The 13,795-nt window shown below is 35.7% G+C and overlaps 1 protein-coding gene across 3 annotated transcripts in view; it reads left to right on the forward strand.

The window, feature by feature from the left end:
* The window catches only part of LOC145683851 (uncharacterized), a 233,456-nt gene that overhangs the window by 191,619 nt on the left and 28,042 nt on the right, over positions 1-13,795 (forward strand). The gene's annotated exons all lie outside the window — the stretch shown is intronic.

A 13,795-nucleotide genomic window follows, 5' to 3' on the forward strand; every position in this document is an offset into this window, starting at 1 on the left:
TTTGCTAAATCTAAACCGAGATTTCCCAGAGCTTCGAGGATAGTATTTGTAATAGATTGAGAAGTTTCATCAGATTCTTCATAAAAATCTAAAAGGTAATCCCTTTTCAGTGGGACTCCAGTCTCAGGTTCAAAAACTCTGACTGCTAATGGGAAAAACTTCCTATTACCGTTATTAGAAGAAGCTGTTGACACTGAAAAGGGATTACATTGCAATTTCTTTACAACGAACTCAACAGAAAATGACCCTAGAACGTTCTCAACAATCGCTTCCAATTTTGTTCTCCCCAACTGAATTTTTGAAGCTACAACTGAATCTGTATAGAATATTGTATCAAGTTTGTTCCCACAGTCAGCAGAATTATAACTGAGATTATGTTTCACAGCATGAAATGTTTTACTGGCTTCAGTGATTGACATCTTATCTTCTTCAGTAGAATGCTTTTTAACTAAGATATTTTTTAATTACTTGTGTACTGTTCCTTGCTTTTACTGCATCGATGTGTTTCTTCCTGTCAGAGTGTGCAGACACAGCTTTCACAAAATCAAATTTAACAGAAAAAGCACTTGCACAAACGGTACATCGAGCTTTATTTGGATCTTCATCTGCAGCAAGCCATTCGGAGAATTTACTGTCTTTTAGCCAATCTTCATTGAAAACACAAATCCTCACTTGCTTTTTCCTTACTGGAGTTGAAGGACCATCACTGCTATCTGTATCTGCAGGCATTTCGAGAATAGTCGGGCGAGAATTCAAATTAACACACACACACACACAAGGATATAAAGGAATAAGCACTTGTTGTACTACTTAAAGCTCTAAGTACGCTAGCACAAGATTGGGAACCACAGTTTTTTTTTTTTTTTTTTTTTTAGTTAGCACAGTACATGTTTGGTAACACTGAATAGTTGTTCCACTTTACACACACCTCGCATACATAGACACATGCTGTTAATAAGCCTCTTCCACAGCATTCCAGAGCTTTACACGTTTATATTCGTGGTAATTAGGTAACACTATTAGAAAATAACAACGGTATTCGAAGAAAATTCTACTTTAGAAAGTCTTTAAAACTTTACTTGAATTCCTTCCTACGTGTGAAGTATGCTCCGTTTTTTAATTAGCGTTGCACATTTTACGGCTGGTAGTATTCTCCACCACTGGGAGCGCGGTTACCGATAAGATGAGTAAGGAGGTTTATAAGACAAATGCTACATTCAAACTGCAAATTGCGGGGTGGAGTGATAAGTTTCTGGGTGATCTGGTACCAAGCAGATTCAAGAGTGAAACAAAAGAAAAACAAAATGAAAAGGGGTGACGGAGTAGAAGTAAGCTCCAAAGCGCTCTGCTTCAACAAACCAAGAAATGTTTAGTGAAACAAAGGACCATTATCGTACTCCTAGCCAGGTAGGTGTTGCAAAGAGGACGTGCCGGCGCCGGATCGACATTAACAGACAAAACAATGGTGAGGCCCCGTTCAGGAATGAATTTTATATATATTTAAAAGAAAGTTGTCCTGTGCAGCAGCTAGGGACGTGAAACTAAACAATGCCAACAAAAATTTTACTTACGAAATGCCTAAAAGTTATTTGCTAACAATCGATGGATAATTTAAATTTATCACTATTTATGCAGCATAATTATGACAAATTATACACTTCTGTTTTTATTGTTGAAAAATGTTTCACAATAGAATCTAATTGTTATCAAATTTCTTATTGTTATCAAATTTCTTACGTTAAATGAATGAAATAAAACTGTCATAGTCTTAAAAGAATTTTGATATTCCATGTTTTATTCTGGATTACAAATTTCAAAAAACCGGTCATAAAGGAGTTAGTAAGAAGTTTGAACCGGTCACCGACCTTAACCAAAGTAATAGCAATATAACCGCCAGGTCCGTCAAAAACCGGCCAGTTGACAACCCTAATTCGACTGCAAGAATAATCTTCCATGGGTAGGGTGCGAATTACGGCCAGGGATGGAGGGGAAAACCCCCCTCTGGAAAGTTTTTATCCCTGGCTGGAAGGCAGAAAAAATTCACAGGGGGGATACTATTTTGTCCTCCTACCCTCAGTTACATTTCTCTCATCATTCAAATTCTTCAATTCAGTGTGTTAATCCGTTTGAAAGCTGTTAATTGAAAATTCATTGTAAAAAGTAATTTGGTTAGGTTAGGTTAGGTTTGATGTGCTTTCGGAGTTGCGTGTGTATGTTTTTTTCGAAAAAGGAATTTAAGTGAGATCTCCTGCTGTATGTTAGGCTAAAAATGGTATAATACTGGTGTACTTATCCCCCAAACCTAAGCCAAGTGTTAAATTTAATCGTTGTTGTCAGGAGAGTTGGCACGATTATAGCAAGTTGGTTTAAAGTTGATTATAGCGATTTTTTTTTTTTACTTTATCCCTCCCTGAAAAACCGCCTAATTCGCACCCTGTCTCTGGGAATGACGAATGTAACTTCGCTGCAGCAAAATGTATTCAGCCGATCAACCTGAAATTTAGATGGAGACTAACAAGGAACGTACATGAACCTGACATCCGAATCAAACCTAGTCCATTCCATAAACATAACGAAGATATGTTCAAAATGCAAAACATTACGTGCCATGGACAACGGAGTAAGTGCCCCTGGGGCTAATTTACCCTGTTAGTATAAAGAAAAGCATAGACTCACAGTGAAATAGCTATTGCATCAACACTGTTCATTGGTAAACCATGGTATATGCTATAGTTCATTCTCTTCAGCGTGAAACAAATTTTCCAGAGAAGCTTTGTATTGGGACCCATAACATACTTGAACAAGGAAAATTGGGAGAATGGAGAATGTCGGGAAAATTCCCTCCAGAAATCCCTCCCATCAACTTTGGACCCTTCTGGAGTGGGTCCGGGGAAAAGCACACAATCCAAATGTATCTCGAAAAATACTATAGGGGATACGAAATGAATGTACCAAGTTTTGTATTGATAGACAAAATAGACTTGAAGGAAAAACTTGTATACCAATACACATTTGTGTTCCGTATCAATTTCTTTTAAATACAGCGACAGAAAAAGAAAACTGATAACCATATTGCAGTACTGTTCTCCAATAACTGTTACGCATTCTCATCTTCCTTTTGAAAAGAAATACGATCATATCACTCCATCTGCACAAAATAAACACTATATAGATAGATACTTGTAGAACAGTGCTACCATCCCAATCACAAGATGTTGCACAAAACAAACTTGGCCTCCTTAAATTGGAACATTACGCTCTATGATGATTTAAAAAATAATTGTCATTTTTCTTTTTTTAAAAAAAGATACTATGTATATTAAATAAGTCGCTTCTGTTGGGATACCCTATATTACAATATATTTACCAAGTGATGTTACTAACATATAGTTTACTGCAAAAGCAAACTAATTTTTTCGTAAGTGCGTAACCTACTTTTCTTCATATTGAACTACAATAATTTTAAAATTTCCCACTTGTCCGTTGATCCATTGATAAGTTCGTATAAAAAAATTTCTACGAAATGTCTCTTCTGGTAGATAATGTATTAATTTTGTTAATAATAATAAAAATGTTTTATTTAATGATAATAAATAAAATGGAAATAATAAAAACAAGCTCTGTCCTGCTTTTATGTTGCCTTGGCTGTAGCATTGTATCGCCTGGAACCGCCTGTGGTGACAAAGAAATAACTCTCGGAATATCACATTTTGCCTTGTCTAATCCGAAAACGTAAAGGCATCTTATTCCAACCAATGTTATTTTACAAACAAATCTCGTTCAGGTATTCAAAAGTGCTAAGACGTCGCGAGAGGCTTTATTACATTCATAAACACTGCTGGTGATGACGTCATTAACTTTTCCTGCTACCTACGAATCTCGAGATCGTTTCCTTCACATCATTTTTTGCGTGTTTTGTGCCGTTTTGTGCCCTTATTTCCACGTTAAGTGCGTCAACAGAAGTGGGTCAAAATGGGCCTACAAGGTGAAACGAAAATGACCGACTGGTCTCCGATTATCGAATTTCGAGGTCGATAATTTCACATCGGGTAGTGCCTGTTTTGTACCATTTTCTGCGCCTATTTCGACGTTTTATGCGTCAGAGGAAGTGGGTCAAATAAGCCTTCAAGGTGGGACGAAAATGACCCACTGTTCTGCCATTATCGAATTTCCAGGTCGTTTCTTTCGCATCGTTTAATTCTTGTTTTGTACTGTTTCTTGCATCTATTTCCACGTTTTGTACGTCACTGGAAGTGGGTCAAAAATGGGCTTCCAAGATGGGATGAAAATGACCGTCTTTTCCGCCACTATCGGACTTCGAGATCCTTTCTTATGCATCGTTTAGTGCTTGCTTTGTTCCGTTTTCTGCGCCTATTTATACGTCACTAGAAGTTGGTCTAAATGGGCCTTCAAGGTGGGACGAAAATTACCTACTGTTTGATAATCATTTAGTATTTGTATATTTCATTTTTATTGCGTTATTATCTTCTTTTGCTTTTGCTTACGTCATAGAATTTATGTTTGTCAGATAGATGGCAGTGTTGTTGGTGATGTCGAACATGAACTACCTGATGTAGTTCTTTCCGTGTGACTGCTTTTTTATACTTAAAACAGTAGTGTATAATATATATTTTAAGATACATTTAACTACAGCAAACAAGTTAGCACGCCAGTGTTGTGGTATATCTATTTTGTGACTCTTTCAAAAGTAGAAATTAGTTTTATGTGCATTTGTCGAAGTGGTGAAGATACTTGTAATTTAGTGCAGTTTAAATACAAATTTCAGCATAGATTTATTCTTTTTATCAATCAGCACCTATGGTAAATAAAACAATATTTATTTACAAGCAGCAAATGGTCCTCCAACACCTATTGTTCCGCCACTATCCAATTTTGAAGTTTATTTTGCATCGTTTAGTACCTGTTTTGTACCGTTTGTAAAAAAGAGGAAATAGACGCACAAAACGGTACAAAACTCACTAAACGATGTGAAAGAAATGACTTCGAAATTCGATAGTAGCGAAACAGTGGGTCATTTTCGTCCCATCTCGGAAGCCCATTTTGACCCACTTCCAGTGACGCACAAATGGTGGAAATATGCGCACAAAACGGTACAAGACAGGCACTAAATGATACGAAAGAAACAACCTCGAAATTCGATAGTGGCGGAACAGTGGGTCATTTTCGTCCCAGCTTGGAGGGATATTTTGATTCACTTCTGGTCATGCACAAAACGTTGGAATAGGCGCACAAAACGGCACACAACACGCACAAAACAATGTAAAAGAAATCAACTCGAAATTCGTTAGTGGCAGAACAAGTTAATGACGCCGCTGATGAGAGGTTCTTCTCCAGACTTGAAGTATCAGAAAGTGAATCTTCTGATTCTGAGCATAATAACAGCTCAAGCACTACACCACGGAGGAGAGAGTATTTTAATTAGGAATCTCCTGTCAAAAGGTCGTTTGTACTTACAAAGCAAGTGGGTGAAGCGGTACGCGGGGATCTGCAGGTGTTACACATCGTTGGAAAGGCCACATCGAGTGCACCTCACAAGTGAAATATTTCGCTTGAATGGCGCCTGTACGGGGCGTGGCGACCATTAAAGGTCTGAACAAGGCATCCTCCGATACACTAGGAAACGTGGACAAAATAACTATGATGTAATTGTTTTCAGATTTGGTATATATAGGTTTAAAAAGTAACTGAAGACGAATCTGCTATCAAATGTTTACAAATCAAAGCGGTGGTTCCAACATGGCGGACACAAATTACAATAAAACAAGCAATGGATGTGAAATTGGGTATATAGAGATATTCGACGTCGCCATGTGTGAATCGGATACCAGTGTAAAATTCAACATGGCGGATCCAAGATGGCGGACAAAATGCAAAACTGCTGTGTAACTAAAACATTGCAATGGCAGTGGAAGCATGCGTTATGATTCGACAACTGTTTTCCAGGTATCACATTATGTCGTTTACGCTTGCAGCTCCTAGGTGTGCATTGCTGTGCGAAACATACGTGTAAGAGGATAAGAGAAAGAATACAAAATGACTAATGATAATGGTAGAAGTCAAAGAATGCCAGAGAGATCGAGACTAGAATAGAATATATATACCTAGGTAGAATAATAGAATATACATAAAACTAAAAAAGGTAATGTTATCTCTTTCTAGGTCAGAGATGCCCAACGTTGTTTTGAACCCATCGTGTCACTTGTTCAGTTGGGCATAATTTTGCGGTCCACAATGAAAAACAATAAAAGCAATGTCTTTTACAAAATCCATTTTTATAAACTTGTCAACGTTTTGTGCACGTTAGATACCAAACACTGAAGTCTTGTAGTTGTAAATATACTCTCAATGTTAAAACTTCTTAATATCAATTTAAAACTTCACTCCTTTTGCATTTATATGGAAAACAGGCAACTTTGAAAATATCCTTGTGATTTAATGTTTGTTTTTTCCATGATGAACAACATTAATATAGCGTTATTTATTTCAAAACTAACGTAGCTTTCTTTTAAGTGTAAAAGCCAATGGTTTTAGTACCGATTTGTTTAAATTATGATTCTTTGTTTTCACATTTCACAAACAAGAAACGTCCATACAAAATGATACAATAAACAGAAAATATGTCATAAAACGCATGTTCGAGAGCGCGGACCACCAGCTTCGAGGGCCAATGGTTAGACATACCTCCTCTCAAGATTTTGATTCCCCAAAATCGAGGAGATTGAACAAACCACTAAACATGACAATCTACAATGTATATTAGTGTCTCGCGAAAGAATATAATACCCAAAAAGATATATTTAAACAGTAGTTTCACATAACATGTAGCCTCGATGCTCAAACACGCGTTAAAATTTTTACTATCTAAATGCTGCAAAATTATCGATTAATATTACTGATACCATTCATATTTCAACACCAACCACAAACGGAAACAACTACAACTGCTATTACTACTACTACTACTACTACTACTACTACTACTAATAATAATAATAATAATAATAATAATAATAATAATAATAATAATAATAATAATAATAATAATAATATGGAAATTAGTAATTGCTTTCTGTGGGCATTTTCTATTTGATATAATTTCTGTTGAAACACTTACCTCTCATCATCCTACTATAAGATATATTAATTTATGTTCCGTTGTTTGCCATTTACAAATAGTCCAGTGGTCGGGGTCCCGAGTTTGATTCTCGGTGGGAGAGCCTTTGAAATTTCAAATGTCCTCGATGTGTCTGTGTTCGTGTCCCTGTCGTTCAAGATTGCTGGAAATAACTGTCAAACGAGTATAACCGAGTATAATAGAGACAAGTTACGGAGACACTTTCGGTGAACCATAAAAGCAAAAAACAAAAGTGGTTTGAGGAACCAGATTCCAGTTAAGAGGAGTGTTAGTTAACGGTTCGATCTCTCTTAAGACCATTTTCTTCTTCATGTCCTTCTGTGTTTGTAAGTCTTTTTTAAATTTAAATTTGAATTCTCTAGACCAGTGTTTCCCAAAGTGTGGGTCGCGGACCGTTTTTTAGTGGGTCACGAAAAGTTTTTTTTTCCTTTTAATTGTGAAAATTTTATTTCGATGCAGAATCATATATTGTGAAGTACTATTCAGAAAACGAAAATTGGAAACGTTTATTAATGAGGTAAAAACTAAGTGGTTGCTCAGAGCCCTGCCCCATTATACAGTCAGTAGAGAGGGCGGAAAAAGAGTGAGTGAATCAAAATATTTCATGGGGTAGGGCATTGGTCGGGAGTAGTGTTAGCTCTATGTTACCTTTCTATGGAAACACTTTAATCCTTTTTGCGAATGTGTACAATTTCATATAATACTAAGAAAGAAATTTACGTTACACTTGCTCGATCGTCACCGACTGATATTCTCGTAGCGACAGGACCACTATATTCATAAATTTACATTACAATTTAGTTTGAAAGTGAGTTATTTACGACAGACTTAAAAGAAACCAACTAAATTTTGATTTATTTAAATTTAAGCATCGAGCTCTACTTTGTAACCTTTGTTGCTCGGGATGTTCACATCATTTCCAATAAATTGCATGTTAATCACTCGTACGAACTGTTATTGAACGAACTGGAATTAGAGATATCATTTACAAAATTTAATTGCTTTGAAACAAATCATCATTACGTAGAATGTCAATGTGCATTTAAATAAAAGTAAGTGGTCCACAAAATACTTTTTATTATTTAATGTGAGTCGCGATAACAACAAGTTTGAGAACCACTGCTCTAGACTGTTGTTTCTACATAAAATTTCAGTATTTTATCGTAGCCGAAATCAGTGTTTCGTCGTTATTAAAACATTGGAATCATGACGTGTGCAATTTGTTAAATACATTTCATATCGAGAATGTTTTCCTCTTGCTTAACAGTGCAGTCTTAGAGTAGTAGCTTAAGCACCAGTTTCACAAGTTGAAGGTCCTGGGTTCGATTCCCGCTGAAGTATTTATAGCATTTTTTATCATTTGCAATATTGATACTTCTGATGTTTAATAATATGAAAATATTCAATTTCTCTCTGTCTTAGAGTTGAAACACTTTCTTCACGAGAGAAATAATAACAACATGTCTACAAAATTACATCATCCGTATCAACCTTGATTCGTACTATCTGAGTACTTATTAATGAATACATAAGGTTCATCCTTAGTATGGGTGAAAAATGTGACTGATCAAAAAAAATACGTAATTGTTTTCTAGCTATTGTGAAATTTTTCTTGTCTACTTCTCATACTATTAGTGCTATTGCTAGAATTAATAATAATAATAATAATAATAATAAAAATTTTTTCATTCGCTATTTCCAACATATTCCATATATCTATTCAACCAAAATTTGTAAATATGAACAATTCTTTACTATATTCGTATATCTATTTTGTTAAAATATCAATATAACGCATAAATAATCCAAATTCTTTTACCCAAAGAAAGGGCGTTACTATGTATCCTGATGAAGACAACAAATCCCACTAGGTTTCCGTTAAGGCAACAGAAGTTTCGACCTTCATATCGTCTAGAAGATGGCACCTTCTTCTTCTCCTTCCAGATACTAATCCTTTCAAAGTATCTCTTATAAGGTAATTCATCCTTAGACAGTGTCCAAACTAATTTCTTTTCTTTTTTTACTATCAATTTCAGTATTCTTATTTCTTCATTCACTCTTCTCAAAACTTCTTTGTCTTATTTTCTCTTTCCACCTGATTTTTCCATCCTTCTCCAAATCTACATCTCGGACCTTATAATATATATAATTACAATTGTAGTAAAACATGTGTGAAAGTACAGTAATGTGAGTATGACTGAGCTCGTTCTTTAGCTACTTTTTCCAGAAGTGTCGTTATTTAATATGTAGTGATAACTGTTTTTGTGAATATTTACCTTTTATTTTATTAATGATAATAATTGAATTTATAATAGCAAAAGGACACTTTGCTGTGGGGCGTGTTCCCCCAATTCTTACCCTGCTCCGAAAAGAAGTTATTTTAAACGGAACTGCCTGGCTCGTATATCATATAATATTTACAACTTAACGAAAAAGTGAATTTTATTGTTCCATTCCCTAACACTTAACCACCTCAGACAGGTAACATTTTGATTCTATAAGACTGCCTACTAGAACGCTTTAATATTATATATGCTCCACTTAATTTTCATGAGTTTTTCAATTTCCATTACCTCTCTTCAAGAAAGAGTGAGTAAAAGTGGAGAATCTCAACGTAAAAGTCCTGGGATTCTTTTTTCTGTCAGCCGTTCTTTTCGAAAAGACAGAAGCTGATAGGTACTAACTGAATGTCGGATGATTAGCTTATGTTCGTAACGGTTTTCGCAAACTTTCCATTCACACGTTACGCTACAGCAGTGATCCATTGTTTCTTACATGTGAAAATTTAATACCTTTTAAAATTACCAAATATTTTAATAAGTCATACCGGTCGATTATTTACGAAAAGGTGAAAAGGAAAATTCTTCATAAACCTGGGATCATTACTCTTTGTTTTGCAGTAAGGGAAGAATATTTATATTCGTGGTGGTAAAGAAAATAAAGTTATCTTCATTGCAATGAGTGAACTTTATCTAAAATATATATTTTTTTAAAAAAAATTTCAGAATTGTATGTTTAATTGGTTAAAAAAGAAGTTTGCTGTAGAAATGTATTTTTTATCAGACATAAAGTTAATTCGAAGCATAAATTTCTAATTACATGCTTATTTGCATGTATTTCGGTCTAATTTCACACTCATTCAAATGTCACTGATTAGTCTAGAGATTTTAAACCGAGAAGTCGTATAAGTATTTGTTTTGGAACTGAAAGTTAATTCATATTATATATATTAAGGTGGAGCGAAAACATTTTTCGAAATTCGAATTTGGATAGGGGACAAAAGTTGCATCATATCATAGTACTTTACCATAGAAAATGTCAATTCTCTAAAATAATTTTTAGCCGGGGCGCAAGGAGCTTTAAATTTGAGATTTTGCAAATCGATTTTCGTTTACTATGTAACTATTTAGCAAATCTTCGTTGAAAGTAGACTGTAACTTGTATTGTGAATATCGGGTAAAAGATGCATCCTTTGTCAATAGATAACAACATGAATTTTTAATAATCTAAAATTATTTTTAGCCGGGGCGCAATGGTCCTGAAACTTGGAAATAATAAGACGAAAAGTGATCAACTATAACCATTTTGCGAGTTTGTCCTAAAGAAGCTTTTTGCTATTTAATAAGTCTTTTGATATCCTACAATGAACTTTTGGCACTATTGTTAATAGTACAATAATTTGGTTGGTGGTGACAGTGACGTAACTAAAAGGGGGAAACGGGGCTTGTGCCCCGGGCGCCGAATTGGGGGGCGCAAAACTGGGTAAATATTTATTTTCACTATAAGGCAAGGAAAGTAGTTTTTGCAAACTAAAGATAATAAAAAAATACCTCAGAAACTTAAAAGGACACCAACGACTCACCAACCTTAGGATCATATCCATAGAGCATAAGTTAGCTTCAAAGCTATCTTTTGAGGACATTGTAAAAACCTTTGCATCCAAAAGAGCGCGCAAGTTTAAATTTTAGTTCCAGCTTTTTCTGTTCTCATTTAACTTACATCGATTTAGGAGATTTGTAAAATGTCCGAGTATACTCGAGACAACAGAGTGATTGTTTGTCATAATTAAATATTCTATAGAAAAGCAAAAATTTGTTGATTCATTTTACACATATGCACATTCCGATATAATTTGAAAAACATTGTGATTTGCAGTTATTTCGTTAAGACTGTAAGAATGTGTCAAGCATGCTACTCTCAGATTATTTGTCAATCAGTTACAAACTAGTTTAGTGTTTTACCTTGTACTAAAAATTAAAGTGTGCACTACAATTTTGAAATCAAGCCTTACCACTTGAAGAAAGAATGTAATAGGAGAATTACTGTCTGATCCCAATATCAGGTATAGTTTGACAGCGCTTTGGTTTCGTTGGTCGGGGAGAGAGGCAGTAGGGAGGGGACACCTGGCACTGTTTTTTTCCTACTGCGCATGCGCAAATAAGCCACGCCCCCTTCACGCTGAATGGCTGGCGCCGGTCACGTAACCCCGCCCCCTGCCCGCGCCTCCGGCCACGCCCACTTGGACCTTTGAACATAGCAGATAATACATAAGACTACGTAACATAGCAGGGATGTATTCGTTCCATAACATAGCAGAGACTACTAACACCCTGAAGCGTCCAGCCATTGTCTTTTACGACCTCCATTTTAGGAGTGTATTTGTTCCCTTTTATGAGCACTTTTTAGGGGTGTACTCGTTCCCTTTCCACCCCTTATTTTACCATAGCAGAGAATACCGAATACATAGCAAAGCAGATAATACATAAGACTACGTATTCGTTTTCAAACCCTATTTAAACATTTTACCATAGCAGAGACTACGAACACATAGCAGAGCAGATAATACATAAGACTACGTATTCGTTTCTAACCCTGAACCGCCCAACGACCTCCAGTTGAGGGGTGTACTCGTTTCCTTTTATGCTACGAACACATAGCAGAGCAGATTATACGAAACATCGCAGGGGTGTATTCATACCCTTTTATGAACATTTTTCAACCCCTATAAACATAGCAGACAATGAATACCTATGTAACATAGCAAAGGGGGTGTACATAAGATTGCGAACACACAACTATTTAACATAGCAGAAATTACACTGAGACTGCGAGCAGAGCAGAGAATACATAAGACTACGAAACATAGCAGGGGTGTATTCATTCCCTTTTATGAGCTGTTTCCACAGTTAGTAATAGGTCATCAGCTAATACATGTCCCAAAATACTGACCATCGACGATAAAGTTTAAATCCGAGTAACTCGTAAACTCGGTTCTTTAGGTTCTTTCTTCACATTTAGTAATAGGTCATCAGCTACTGACGATCGAGTTGAAAGGTCAGATATTTAAACCAGAATAAGTCGTAAACGCAGCCACATATCGAGGTGCAGTTTCGACATTTAGTAATAGGTCATCAAGTTGAGACTACGAACACACAGTAGAGCAGATAATCTTTAAGCGGTGGATTCGTTCCCTATTATGAGTCACTTTTTCCACCCCTTATTTTACAATCGAACACCCTGAAATAGGGGTGTACTCGTACCCTTTTATGAGCACTTTTCTCAACCCATATTTTAACATAGCAGATCGATAACACATTCTCCAACCGCCTATTTAACATAGCACATATTACATAAGACTATGCAACATAAAAGAGTATGGCTTATTTTTCAACCCCTATTTTAACATAGAAATTGCACAGAGACTAAGAACGCACCACTCCTATGTAACATAGCAAAGACTACCAACATCATAACGGGTGTACTTGTTCTCTTGTATGACCAATTTTTTCAACCCCTATTTTAACATAGCAGAGCTAATAAAAGAACATGGCTTATTATCAACCCCTATTTTAACATTGCAGAAATTACATAACACTATGCAGCATGGCAGAGTATGTCTTACCAAAAAATTACATAAGACTATGAACGTTCTCTTGTTATGGTCAATTTTATAACCCCTACTTTAACATAGCAGAAATTACAAAGAGACTACGAAAACCTATGTAATACGAGGGGTGTACTCGTTCCCTTTTATCAACCCCGGTGTAACATAACATTCGTCAATTACTGCATGTCCCAAAATTACTGAGCGTCATGGCCAAAACCAGAATAACTCGTAAACGGAGTCACACATTGAGGTGGTGTTTCCAGATTTAGTAATATGTCATCAACTACTACAAGTTCCAAAATCACTCACCAACGAGGTCAAAGGTCACGCATAACTCGTAAACAAGGCAACATATTGAGGTGCTGTTTCCACATTTAGTAATACGTCATCAATTACTACGTGGCCTAAGAGTGCTGACCATCGAGTTGAAATGTCAGATATTTAAACCAGAATAAGGCGTAAACGCAGCCACATATCGAGGTGCAGTTTCCACATTTAGCAATAGGTCATCAACTACTACATGTCCCAAAACTACTTACCATCGAGGTCAAAGTTCAAATATTTAAACCCGAATAATTCGTAAACGGAGCAACGGATAAATTTTGTGCCAAGCAGAAAAAAGTGAAGAAGTAATAAATTTTAGTGCCTTATTAACTTTTGTATTAACGAGAAAAATTAAAAACTACCTCAGAATTTGTGAACCTTTTCGGGTTATTCAAATAAACGAAAAAAAAATGAATTTGGAAACAGTA

Source organism: Thermobia domestica, chromosome 4 (assembly GCF_964235325.1).
Source record: "Thermobia domestica chromosome 4, izTheDome1.hap1.1, whole genome shotgun sequence".
NCBI classification, from domain to species: Eukaryota; Metazoa; Arthropoda; class Insecta; order Zygentoma; family Lepismatidae; genus Thermobia; species Thermobia domestica.